The sequence below is a fragment of the Macaca thibetana genome, chromosome 7 (assembly GCF_024542745.1).
Source record: "Macaca thibetana thibetana isolate TM-01 chromosome 7, ASM2454274v1, whole genome shotgun sequence".
In the NCBI taxonomy this organism is placed as follows: domain Eukaryota; kingdom Metazoa; phylum Chordata; class Mammalia; order Primates; family Cercopithecidae; genus Macaca; species Macaca thibetana.
Window position 1 is genome coordinate 98205882 of NC_065584.1, and position 14289 is coordinate 98220170.

Here is a 14289-nt window from a genome sequence, read left to right on the forward strand (position 1 = left end):
AGTTGATGGGTGCTGACGAGTTGATGGGTGCAGCACAGCAACATGGCACAAGTATACATATGTAACAAACCTGCACGTTATGCACATGTACCCTAGAACTTAAAGTATAATAATAATAAAAAATAAATAAATTAAAAAAAAAAAAAGAATTCTTCCCCCGAATCCCAACTTTTAAAATTGTGGTAAAATCCATATAACATGAAATTTACCATCTGCTATGCTTGAATGTTTTGTTCCCTTCAAAATTTATGGTCGAATAGGAAACTTAACCTCCAATGCAACAGTGTTAGGAGGTGGGGCCTAATGGCATGTGTTTAGGTCTAAGGGCTCTGCCCTCATAAACAGATTAATGCCACTATAAAGAGGACTTTTGGGAGTGGGTTCACTTTTTTCTACCATTCTGTCATGTGAGGACACAGTAGTCCTCCCCTTTGGAGGAGACAGTGCTCAATATGCCATCTTGCAAGCAAAGAGACTTGGCCCTGCCCTGCTGGTGCCTTGCTCTTGGACTTCTCAGCCTCCAGAACTATGATAAATAAATTTGTTCTTTCTAAGTTATCTAGCCCGTGGTGTTCTGTTATAGTAACACAAAATGGACTAAGACAACATCTTAACCATTTTATTTTAAGATGGAGTCTTGCTCCATAGCCCAGGCTGGAGTATAGAGGCGCCATCTCGGCTCACTGCACCCTCCACTTCCTGGGTTCAAGTGATTCTCCTGTCTCAGCCTCCTGAGTACCTGGGATTACATGAGCCCCTGTGCCTGGCCCATCTTAACCATTTTTAAGTGTACAGTTCAGTGTTGTTAAATACATTCATAATGTGCAACCATCACCTGTCTCCAGAACTTCTGCATCATCTAAAGAGAAACTCTGCACTCATTGAGCAAAAACTCTCCCTCTTTACATCTTTTCCCCATAACTACTATCTACTTCCTATCTTTATGAATTTGCCTATTTTAGCTATTTTATGTAAGTAGAACCACACACTATTTGTTCTTTTGTGTCTGGCTTCTGTCACTTAGCATATGTTTTCAAGGTCTCATCTGACACATAGCATGTATCAGAGGATGTGGCATTTGATGCAAAAGTTGATACGGCAGTTCTAAGGAGGCAGAACATCACAGAGATGAGCAAGGAAAGACCCCTCCAAAGTGGTAGTGTCTAAAGTCTTGAGCACAGATAATTAGAATAGCAGTAGAGGTCCTACGAGCTGACAAGTGCTTGACTGGCTCAGGTATTCACCTGCCGCAGAACTTACTTGGCTAGGAGCTTTTTGAATTTGTTGTCTGCAGAACAACCAAAGGTGTTACCCATCTTCTTTTCCACCTGAGGAGCTGGCTGTACTTGGCCAAGTGCTCAGATGGGCAAGGGGCCCCAGCCTTGGTTGACCTAGTACAGATCCTCACCATGAGTTTGGCAATGCAAAAATCTTCAGTCACCCCAACACAGTGGGAAACAGTGCCCTATCCTTCGGTCTGGGCCACTTTGCACTCCTGAAGAGATTCCATCATGGGGTTTCTCTGATTCACCTTGAGTAGGAGGCAGTTGCCTGAGTCCTTGTCTGTAGTATTGGTAGTTCCTTTCCGGCTGGGCACAGGGAGATGATTCCCTGTCACATGGATATAACCTGCACTAGCAGAGAGCTGCTGCCAAGTTTCTCAGTTATCCTGGTCCAAGGCATCTTCAGTAGACACCATTGAGTAGCCCTTGATGAAGGACTTGTATCTGCCTACCAGCTGGTCAGAAGTGATGTAACTGCTAAGGACATCTGGAGGCTTGAACTTCAAGGTCATATTTCCCAAACTGTAAGAACTAGAGGCTATTGTCCATGCCACTCACTACTTATAATACAGTCAGCCTTTCTAATCACATTCCATAGCGGCTCCAGGGTTCTGTATTCTCTAGGACATGAGTCAGCAAACTTTTCCAAGGAGGCCAAATGTAAATTTTTTAGGCTTTATGGGCCAAGAGGAAAAACAGACGGTACTATGCAGGTACTTAAGTAACAAGAGAGAAAATAAGTTTCCACCATTATTTATTGACAAAATTTAAGCTATAATAATAATTGAGACCATGTTTTTGTCATAAAAAACTTCATTAGGACTGCTAATGAGAATAATGTAATTTTGCAGGGAGGGCATATGATTTTGCTTATTGGGATTCAAAGTTAGTATCCAGCCATCATGATGGAAAGGTAGCCTTGTTCTTCTACAAAGCTTGCTTTGTGCCTTGCTTCTCTGAGACACTGTTATCTTCCCTCTTGTGAACACACCAGAATGTGATACCTGAATCTCTCTTTAGGAACTTACCCTCTACCTTTAAAGCATTGGGGAACTTTTCATACAAGGAAGCAGGTTAAGAGAGTAAGCTCTGAGTTAATGCTCCCTGGGTCTGTAATTATAGCTGAACAAATCATTATCTGTATGATCTTTGAGTATTACTTAACCTATCTAGAAGCTTCCATCTGTTTTCTCATCTATAGAGTAATAAATAGTATCTACTTCATGGGTTCGTTGTAAAGATCACATGAGTTAATGAATGCAAAGAGTTCAAACAGTGTTCGATGTATTGTAAATCATTTGATACTAATGTTATTCTTCTTTTGAATTTTTCTATTTTTGACTGGAGGACAAGCCATGTAATAACAAGGAGCTGGCTGGATTTCACCTGTGAGCCAATGTTTGCTGATTCCTGCTCTAGGACGTGAAAAGCAAAACACCCCTTGTCCTCACTAGGAGGAATCTTTGCCATATTTCTGCCTGATGACATCCTTCTGGTAAAGCACGACTTTCCTGAGGTTACGGTTCCAGCAGGGAGAATCATGAACTCCTGCACTGCCAGCTCATTACCAGTGTGAAAACTACCATGGATCTTGCTGAAAGCTGGCATTGGCTACTTTTGGATTGCCAGCCAGGACCCATTGTGACAGTACAGGTGGCTCCTTGCAGCAGCTTCAACATTACAGACAGCAAGCAGTACTTCCAGTAAGGTCTTTGCACCCAATTTAGATGTGTTCCCAGTTAGATTTAAACTCATGCCTTCTTCCAGTTTGTTACTCTCCCCCAATTTCACACACACAGCTCTTGCTCCCCAAGACGGGCAGAATAGCTTTAGTGAGGTGCTCAACAGACTTTGAGATACTTTTCCTATATAGCAAGTCTTAGCCTTGTACTGAAGCTCTTGAACCTCATAGATACTGAGACACCGCTGGGCACAGCAGCTCTGGAGATCTATGTTGGTATCAACCTTGATAGTGTTGTTTCCACAACAGTTGCCATGTCTGGTATTTGGCTTCTTAGGGTGTTGCAGGGGCCAATTGGGGAGAATTTTGGGTGTCTCTCTTTTTATGATGACCCCTGAGCTCTCCTTATTGACTGCTCAGTTATTTTCTTGCCATCCCTTCTGCCTTCAATTTAAATATTAGCTTGATTGGATTCATCCTTTTGCTTTGATTCCAGCAAACTTTTGCTTGTTAGTCAGCTTTTATTGGTGTACAAAAGGTACCAGCTCACTCTCGGCTCTCTCCTTTGCTCAACTTCAGAAAACATCCCTAAGAACTCTGGGCTTTGATTATGTTCCAGTCAATTTCCCTAGTCTTTACATAAAAGTACTTAGAGGCATCTGCACATCAAAATGCAAGTAAACAAGTCACTTGGATGCCAAGCATTTCTCACTGCAATTGTTCCTGATCCTTCCTCTTTCTCATAATGAAACTGTGGGTCACCTATAACCAGCGGGAGACTATATAACTTATCATTCAAACCAGAACACTTTTGGAGTGAACAGAAATGCCAACCAGAGAGGATTCATACACGGGGACTACCAACTGAAGCAGGACTCGTCCTCTGATCTGCACCCATCTTATAAAGGAGACAGACTTTAAAATACAGACTTCTGGCTGTGTGCAGTGGCTCACACCTGTAATCCCAGCACTTTGGGAGGCCGAGGTGGGTGGATCACAAGGTCAGGAGATCGAGACCATCCTGGCCAACATGGTGAAACCCCGTCTCTAACAAAAATATAAAAAATTAGCTGGACGTAGTGGTCCATGCCTGTAATCCTACCTACCCCAGAGGCTGAGGCAGGAGAATCACTTGAACTCAGGAGACGGAGGTTGCAGTGAGCTGAGATCGCGCCACTGCACTCCAGCCTGGCGACAGAGCAAGACTCCATCTCAAAAAAAAAAAAAAAAAAAAAAAAAAAATCAAAACCGAAAACCAAAACCAAAACAAAACCAAAAACAGATTTCTAAGATAGTGCTGCATTCTGAAATCCTTAACACTCAAAACCCCAGAAACCAAAGCAATTAAAACCCAGGACAATATACATATGTATGCTGTTGGTTGAATTGGACCTAGTGAAAAGCTGTGGGCAGAGAGGACTACTTCTCTATGGTGCTCATGGCTATAGAGCCTTTGCTGAGTTCCCCCATGCCGATTTCGGAGCTCCCTGCTATACAATGAGCCTGGGCCTCTCACCATGCCTCGACGTCCGGGACATACCTGCAGAAGGGTGCCCCCTATATTCAGCCACTATTATCTCTATGCATTCGGCTTCAGCACCCTTTCCCCAGATCATGGCCAGGCACAGGATCCCCGTCCTGCTCATCTCTGCGTTGCTGTGGGAGGGCGTATTTCCTGCACATCCAGTGTGTTCTAGAGAGGACCACTGAATGAAGAGATGAGCCCAAATCACTGAAGATGACCCTCTTCTGTAAAAAAGAGGATTCAGAGACGCCCATATTCCCCTCAGCGACTTCTATCTCGCTAGCTCTTTGCAAACTTTCGCAGGTTGGTCTGTACGAGCTGTCTCTGTTTCCTCACTCCACCCCTGCTTCTTCCGAGCCTGGCTGGTTTGTGTTCCTGTCACTGTACCAAGAGAGCTCTGATATGGCCACCTTGCAATGACATTCTTCAGCCCCCAGATGGCTCGAACCGTATAGGTGTTGGATAAGGGTGGTCACTCCCTCCTTCCTGGAGAGGTGAACTGGGGCTCCCTGGGTCTGGTTCCCAGCTTCTGCCCAGCTCACACGTGGCCCTGGAGAGACCTTGTCTCTGGGAGTGGGGAGGCAAATGTTCCCTTGGACGCCCCCTGGAGGAAACATGAGGTGGCTGAGAGACATGACAAAGGATCCCAAGTGAAGGGATGGCTTAGAGTCCCCAGGGCATCTTTAAGAGCCTTCTGGCCCAGAAAATCCATTATTTTACGTCATCCCCTTGCAATATTTAAGACTTCATTTAAAATGGCATAAAATTCCTCCTTGATCCTACTGTTCCCCTGGCAGAGGTGCCACAATTAAAAATTGTGATTTTTCTCTATATTTACACCCAACAAGATTTTGTTCAGCATTTCTTTCTACAGTTTTTCTTACTAAATGAAAGTTTTGTAAAATTTCCAAATACAAAACACCATTTGAATATATACATATATATTTTCAAAACAGCTTCTCTCCCCTTCAACCTAAGTTCACCCTGTAAGAGTGATGCCTCCACCATCCCAAGTGACCATTCTTGTTCCAGACAGGACAAAAATTCTCTTGCCTGTCTCTTCCTTAGACAGGGATGCAGATTCCAAGACATCAATTAAAAATAGTAAGAACTTCATTCCCTTGAGCCCCTCCATGTGCCAGGCACTCTACCAAAGGCTTTTTATTTTATTTTTTTTATTTTTTTTTTGAGGCAGGGTCTCACTCCCGTCGCCCAGACTAGAATGTAGTGGCATGATCACGGCTCACTGCAGCCTCGACTCCCTGGGCTCAGCTGATTCTCCCACCTCAGTCTCCCAAGTAGCTGAGACTACAGGTATGTGCCACCACATCCCACATTTTTTTTTGTTGTTATTTTTAGTAGAGATTGAGTTTTGCCATGTTGCCCAGGTTGGTGTTGAACTCCTGGGCTCAAGTGATCTGCCGGGCTCAGCCTCCCAAAGTGCTGGGATTATAGGCATGAGCCACCACGCCTGGCCCATAGTAACTTTCTTATTTCTGACTTGATTTTAGAAATAGGACACCAGGCTCAAAAAGGTTAAGTGATTTGCCCAGGGTCACCCAGCAAGCAAAGCAGCAAAGCTTTGATCGTGATCTACATGAAGCCCAAACTCCTATGCCTGCAGAAAGTGGGCCCCTGCATCCTGCCCTTCACCTCCTGCCCAGGAGGATTTAATATATGTCGAGGAGGCCCCAGAGAATTAGGAGGAAGCAAGGGTTACTCAGCAAATAGTTGTGAGATGGCAAGTTAGCTAAGTGGGAAAATATTCAAGCTAGACTCTCCACTCACATTACACTATAAGGATAAGATGTGACCCAGCCATTCAAAGCGATGCATAGGAGCAGTTTTATATGAAAATTCATGCAATCCTCCATTGCTCAGTTATTCAGCGTCCATTATTGACAGTCACTGGGCCTTGCACTGCAGATACATTGTTAACCTCAGATGTTATTTTTCCTTTTTTATTATAGGAGAAATATACTACACAGAACCTTAACCAAGAGGTTGGCAGCACTGCAAACTCCTCATTTCATTCATGTCGCATGGTATGGATAAATCCATGCTCTTTAAAGAGAAGCAGAATGCCCATCCAGGATGCCATGCTTTGCTCCTGAGCCTGCCACGAGGGGACTTGAAAGACCTCTGCCTTCAACCTGGCTTTCTTCCCTCTCTTTTGTTCCCTTCCTGATGTACCTGCATTCAGACACAGCATCCCTGTGAATGTCAGCTGCAGCCTCTTCATAAGAGAATTTCTGGGGGGCACTCAGTTTGGGGAGGACTTTGAAGTCACTTTTCTTCTGGGTATTTGATGTGTCCCCCTCCCCACCTGCCCGGTTCTAAGGCAATGGCCACTCCCTCTGCTCCAGCGGCCATGGTGGTTACCATTCAGGAAGCCTTGGTGTCAGATGGAAGGAGGATGGATGGGACCACCAGGAGGGGACTGGAATTCTGGTTCCTGATGGGTTCTAGTTTTGTAGCCCTAGACCTCTCTCAGTCTTAATGTTCTCCTCTCTTAACTGGGATCCTGCTGTAGGATTAAAATAAGAAGGACTGGACAGATGTGGATGTTAGTTGCAGTATTGTTGAAGGTGATGGCTACTGCCCTTTGGAAAGGAACAAACCAGTTGCTGCCTGTGGAGTTTGACAAGTCCCCTTGGAAGAGCTGTCCTTGGGGAAGTTGATTTTGAACAATGCAGTCCATTAGGGAGAAATAAGAAGCAATGGAGGAGAGAAAGTGGAGTGTGCTAGCATGGTAGAATCGCACTGCCTGCTGTTGCCCCTGTAGTTTTCATGGATGGAGTGCTGGGGGCCCGTTCAGAGGTGGGCCTGCTGGGGACTGGACATGTGCATTTTCTTTTCCTCAGCAAAAGAGGCACATCTGAAGATCACGTGGCCAGGAGGTGGGCGAGGCCTGCCCACAATCCACGGGGCTGTGCAGGACTGAACCCCGGCGGGTCCCTGGCATGGAGACCCTTGCAGCATGTCCCTATCTCTCCTGGAGCGGGTCCAACGGGACGTTCTCTCTGCTCTACCAGTGACCTAAGCACGACCCCGAAGTACCCCTTAGGCCATAGACTCCTGCCTCCTTCATCCTCTGGCAACACTTTCTCCAGGTTTTCTTTGAACTTCTCTTTCCCAGCCTCTCAGGATGCTGGGGTTGGTGTGAGCATGCCGCTTTTCCAAACCCTGCTTCCATTGTCCCTCTGTGTCTGATCTGCCTCTGGACACCTCACTCCTGGTTCCAGTCACAGCACATCCTGGCTGCCTCCACACACCTCCCACCCACCTCCACGCCTTCCACCTGCCTCTCCCGGTGTCCTCTCAGGGAATGGCAGCTGCCCCTAGTTCATTCAGAATCAGGGTGATGTCCACACTCCCCACTCTCCCTCACCACACCCCCACCTTCAAGAGTCCCCCAGCCTCCAGATTTGAGCTCTCCCACCTGAGGAGGGTGAGTGCCAGTGTCCTCGTCCCTCTGCCCTGAATCTCTCCTGTGCCTCTGTCTAATCTGCCCATGTGCAGAGACTGCTTATCTACCAGCCCCTCCTACACAGACACAGCTTTCCGAAATGCAGTGTGCCATGTGCCTCTCTCTCCTTTAAACTCTTCAGGGTCTCTTACCGACCCCTGCAGCTTTCAGAATCAGGTTCGGATTCCTTAGCATGGCACAGAGACCCTTTCTGAACTGCCCCTTCAGCCTCATCTTCTTTTCCACACATCCACCTCCTACCCCAACAAGGCAAGGGGCAGTTTCTGGAATGTGTGACTCAGTTCACAAGGCTGTGTCTTTAAATATCGTGCCCTCTCTCTGGTATCCCTTGTTCTATTTTTCATTTGCTGATCTCAGAGTTTATAAACTGCCAGCCCTGGGTCATATCTGGCCTAAATATGTGTTCAGGCGCTTGCATGTTCAACGTTTTTAAAATCAGAGGCTACTGTTTAAAACTCAAGAGACTAGTCGTTATAAAATATCCTCATTTCTGGCTCCTTTTAAACAGTCAAAAGATCTGGTAACACTGAACTATAGTCATTGGTGGAGTTGGGAAGTATCGGTGTCCTCTTGTTAGGGGGGCAGGGGAGGGGTGCATATGCTACATTTTTCTACAGTCCGCACTACTCCCTATTGTCTCACTCCGAGCATCATTACTTATGTCTGTGACTTGCCTGGACCCTAAAGGCATTTGAATTTAAGATCCCTAGACTCATCCTCCTATCAATTACAAAATTCAGCTCATGTCACTTTCTCCACAAACTTCCCTGACTCAGAAGCCCCTCCTGTACCAGATTCATTAGGACTACAGGCCCTAAGGAAGTGGCAGAGGTGCTAGTTTCTTGCCCTTTCTCAGTCTCAGCTGACCAGATGCTTATTGATAAAATCAAGCAGAAGCAGGAGGAGGAACACCTAGGGGCATGGTCCTTTTCCCTCTGTGATGTTCAGAAACAAATGCTTAGGAGAAGGAAATTCAGGAGCTACATGCTTCCTAAGATGCTTGATGAGGCTGCTTCTTGAGCTTGCTGATGACCAACAGATAGAATAGGAAGAGGAAGCCAGCCCTGGCCTCTGGAAGAGTAATAGTCCCAGGTGTCTTCTGGCATCAGCCGTGACGTCTGTCCCCACCTTTCCCAGCCCAAGAACTTTTAGGAGCCCAGGGCTCTGGGGAGGAAAGGGGGTGGAGGAGAGGTTCTGCTTCTTGGGTCCTCCCTGTGAGCCACTTCCTGATTGGCTTGGGGAAAGCCCAAAGATGGGTTCAGGGTGGAAGAAATTAACTCCAGCCATGTTGATTTAGGGCATGGGAAATGGCTGCATCCAACTAATGCCACAATAGCTTGTGGTGGGTGATGTCATAGAGAGGATGGTGGCCCCAGGGATGTGACCAGCTTGATGCTAGAATCAGGTGTCTGGATGCAAACATGAGAAGAACCTTGCTCGGATGGATGGATGTTGAGAACAGTAATTATTACCAGAGTTAATGCTGCCTGGGCCCTTGCCACATGGCAGTCCCTGCTGTGGATTTACTCCTTTCATCCGCGTCCCAACCCTATGAATTGGGCATTTTTCTTCCTCCAATTTACTTAGAGATGTTAAGCATCATATGCCAAGATTGACAGTGAGGAGGGAGCTCTAGGTGGAATTTGAATACAGCTCTGTCTGACAGATTGTCTCCAAATTGGGAAGTAGGTACAAAGTTGAGGTTGGGGTGGGGGCTTGTCAGAACCTGAGCTGAGTCAAAACTGGAATGTAGTGTCACAGGAACAAACTGACAAGGGAAGCCAGAGGACAGGGCCAGGCAGCCAATGTACCTGGGTCACTACACCTGACTCCAGACAGACGCCAGAGCTTCACCCAGCCAGATCCGAGAGGCAGAGGTACGAAGCCAGGTCAGGGCAAGGGGAGCGTGTGCAGGGACCTGGGTTGTCCCCTGTGATTTTATTCCTATGTCTTCCTTCTTGGCAGTTCTGGCCCTTTGCTTTTAATATTTCCAGCAAATTCCATCAGGACATTCAGGCTGTGCAGAAGGCAGGGAGGCTGGCTTCTGTTCTGAACACCCATAGAAGAGAGGTACAAAGAAGAATCAATGGGTCCTTCCCTCCTTTGCTTTTCCCGTTGCCCTGAGTGCCAGCACAGACTGTCACTTTGGGCTGGGCCTGGAGGGGGCATGAAAGTCACAGCCTATTAGCCCCCAGGGTCTGGGCTGGTGGCTGTAGATGGTGCCCTGAGGGCAATGGCCGAAGGTGTCATTGAGGGCGTCACATTCAGGGCTGCCTCAGAGCCTCACCCTCTCCCCACACTCCTGCCATCAATTTCTTATAGAAAACTTCAGGAAAGAAGGCCGGAGTGAAAGGGCATTGTCTGCTGTTCTCTAGGGATTAGAAGAATCCAAAGGCAGAGAGAATTCTTCCCTGCTGACTTCTCAACATGACCACAGGGGCCGGACAAGTGGACAGATTTAACCCTTTTGTCCTGGGCAGATCACATGCATGTGTGAAGCACCCTGGCACACAAAGGGCTTCCTGGGGCACATCTGGAACAGGGCAGTACTTCAGTAAGTGTGCAGTGAGGATGCACAGAAACTACCCACCCCCTGGCCAAGAGGAGGAGGGAAACGGGATATGGCCTCCCTGTTTTCTTGACAAACATGCCTCTTTGATACAATACTATAAAAATAAAATGAGGTGGCAAATGAGAACACAGGCTTCAGTGTGGTCCCTAGCTCCACCTTAATCACATATTCTCCACACAGAATATCCAAGATTGAGTTTCCTCACTCCTTCAAAAGGGTGAACTGTGAAGAGTAAAAGAGGTAATGAAAACATATCAACAGCTGGCAGATGCTATTTTCATTTTAATGTAATTATTGTTCTGATTAAAAGTTTTTTGAGAGGAGGATAGGTTATGGCTGAGTTCTACCTTCCCTTCTTTTTGTTTCAATTAACATGCCTTTCTTTATTGAGCATTACGGAGCACCTACTCTGCAACAGGCAGTGAGCGGGGCTCTGGGGTCACAGTGGGAATGGAGACAGATAGTCTCCAGTTTGAAGGTGCTTAAAACAGAAATTTGGGGACATGAAACAAACACACACTCACTGCCTCCCCTGCCCCCCACCCACCCCACACCAGACAGCAAAGGAACAGAGCTATAAACACCTACCCATTACTGGGCAATGCTAAGAAACAGAGGCAAGGGCTGGGTGTGGTGGCTCACACCTGTAATGCCAGCACTTTGGGAGGCCAAGGCGGGCGAATCACTTGAGGCCAAGAGTTCAAGACTAGCCTGACTGACACGGTGAAACCCCGTTCCTACTAAAAATACAAAAAATTAGCTGGGTGTGGTGGCATACGCCTGTAATCCCAGCTGCTTGGGAGGCTGAGGCATGAGACTTGCTTGAACCTGGGAGGCAGTGGTTGCAGTGAGCCAAGATCACACCACTGCACTCCAGCCTGGGAGACAGAGCAAGACCCTGTCTCAAAACCAACCAACCAACCAACCAACCAACCAAACAAACAAACCAAAAACACAGAGGCAAGTGGTGGTGGATACCAGACTGCATGGATACTTGAGAGCGGACAGGAAGGGCTGTTCCAAGAGATGGCATTTGTCAGAACTCTGAAGGAAGACAGGGAGCCAGCCTTGCAAAGGGCTGTGGGAAGAATATCAGGCAGAGAGGTCTGCATGAGCCACAGATTGAAAGGCAAGAAGAGCCTAATGGGTTAGAGAATCTTCCCTTTAAAATTCACCATGTTTCCAGGCCCTGCTCACCCCGGCAGATGGTCTCTGAACCTTCATCCCTCCTCTTCCCCTCCCTACTTCTGCCATTTGGTCTCATTTTCACCTGACTGTGACCGTATCATTGAACCTCTCCCCCTTTCCTTCCCTCCTCTCATTTCTTTATTTTTACAGATGAACTATTTTATTTGTAAAACATTCTTCTCCTGCCTGCCTCCACCCCTCGCCTGCTTCTACTTCCTTTTCACACCTCTGACAAGGCCAGTCTGCCCTCACTGGCCCCTTTATCAGGGACCTCTCTTTGGAATCTCGCTTCACCCCACAATTCCAAGAAAGGAGGTCTCTCAAATGCCACTGGGGATCTGCTGACAACCTGGCCTGAGGCCCTCCTCTGTAAGGACCCTCCTGCCAGGAGCACCCGCCTGTCTTGCCTTGCTTCTTCCTCTTGGTTGTCTCGTACTTCTCTCACTGCCCTTCTGCATGGCCTTTGCTACCTTGGTTTTCTGTTTCCAATTCTCGAAATCAGAGCAAAGACCCAAGCTTAATCCTGGGGTCTTTTCTACTTTAGAGATTTTATCTACACTAAGAGTTTCAATTGCCATCTCCCCCACATGGCTTAAGATCTCCACCTCCAGCCTAACTTCTCCTGTTACTCTCTTATGAATTGGTCCCCAGCTGCCCACCATCGAGTTGACTGTGGAGAAGTCACTTCCTGTTTCAGGGCCTCAGTGGCTGTACCTATAGAATGAAAGAGGAGTGGTTCTGCTGCTCTCTCATCCCCTAGTTGCTCCTGCAAGTGGTGGCTTCATAATTTTTAAATTTCTTCACTTCCACATAGATAAACTTGGCCTCTTAAAATCATCATGTTTAAAACCAAACTCACTACAGGACCATAACACACAGCTTCCCCTCTGATGTCCTGCACCCACAGTGCAGGGCTCAGTTGTTCACACAGCATTACTGACTGTCCCGAGAGTGTTGGAGAGCTGTCATGTCTTCTTCATAATCATGGCTTCCTAAGTCCCTCTTCCTTTTCAACACCCCAGCCCAGCCCTCAATGCTACTCCCCTGGGTGGTCTTCCCGGCACCTGCCCCCTCCAAGCAACTGACGCATCGTCTGCACGTACCTTTGGTCAAAGCACTTCAAGGACCCCAACTGTCCACAGTGGCTCCTCTTAGCTTTTGTGGGTCCCTTTGGGAATCCTTCGAAATGTCTGAACCATCTACTCAGAAAAATGCCTATAATTTCAGGGGGTTCGTGGATCTCCTGAACCCCATCACAGATTCTTCAGAGGTCTCTGGGCCCCATGTTGAACCAAAGAAACCCTCAAAGAATCAAGTCTGAGTTCTTCGGCCCTTGACAGCCTGGCTCCAAGCCCTCCGTCCTCCCCCACTTTCCTCCACCTCTAGGCACTGCCAGAGTCTGTGGCAGCCACATCACAAACGTGAGAACGGCTCCTCCTTGTACACGGGAAACTTCCTTGGTTCTGGCCATTCTCTCCATCTAGGTCACCAATGTCATTCTTTTCCCAGCTCAAGTCCTTGGGCCCTTCCTTCAAGGCCCCAAATCCTGCCTTCTCTCATTCCCAGTCCTTGGTGGGGAACCCCCGCTTTGGAGCTCCTACGGTATGAATCATCAGTACTATGAGCACGCTATTGTTATTTTTGTTTTTATTACCTGTCAGAGCTCACCATGGGAGGTCAGGGATGGCATTTAGGCTGATATACTACACTCATAAGATGTTTGTTGGTGATAATGAATTTTCCTGATAGGTAAGTGAAAAAGACTTCCAAAATCACCACATTTAACTATGCTTGAAAAGAGCTTTTCTACATCCCGTTACATGCACTCATGTGCTTTTCTAAAATGGTATACAGGACATCATTTGACGGAACACCAATCCTGCTGTGATGCAATTGTCCTCTAAGTGGAACTGAGGGGTGCAGCAATGATGATGCTATTACTCCCCGTCCTGCAAGTTTATCAGGACATTCCATTGAGATGTGAAAATGTCAAATGCAGTGCCTGGCAAACAGTAGATACCCAGTATATTAGCTTGTCTTCCTCTTGCCATATAGCAGCTTTCTTTTCTTTTTAATGTAGAGCAGGTGGTAGGTGAAAATAGACCAACACCTATTTATTGCCCTGCTCTAAAATTTCAGGGCAAGGAATTTAGAGGCATAGCAGCAAATGGATTTGCTATTTCCAGTGAGGCTGAACTCCACTCCACAGGAAAACGCCTTGAGGCAGCTGTCCAGTTTTGTTGCTCTAGAGCAAGTGAAGACCTGTGGGTTCATTGAGTCCACTTTTTATAAATGGGAAAACTGAGGCCCAAAGAGGTTAGGGCCGGCCCTTAGGGCAATGGCCTGGTGGTGGCAAATCCACAACCAAAGCCCAGACACCCAAACTCTTACCTCCAGACACATTCCTCATCATCATACAACAACTCGCTCCCCCACCAGATCACAGGCTCATGAGCACCTTCCCTATGCTGTACTCATCTTTTCAGTTGTCAGCACCCAGCACAGGGCTTGGAAGCACCTGTAAAATGGATTGGATGCATTTTGCTCAAA

The 14289-nt window shown here is 47.0% G+C and overlaps 1 protein-coding gene and 1 non-coding gene across 2 annotated transcripts in view; both read right to left on the reverse strand.

Moving 5' to 3' along the window:
- ST8SIA2 (ST8 alpha-N-acetyl-neuraminide alpha-2,8-sialyltransferase 2) overlaps nucleotides 1-14289 on the reverse strand; it is a 76503-nt gene that overhangs the window by 45778 nt on the left and 16436 nt on the right. The gene's annotated exons all lie outside the window — the stretch shown is intronic.
- Nucleotides 6452-6582, reverse strand: LOC126960484 (small nucleolar RNA U109). Its single transcript, XR_007728024.1, has one exon. It is a non-coding gene; the product is annotated as a small nucleolar RNA U109 (small nucleolar RNA).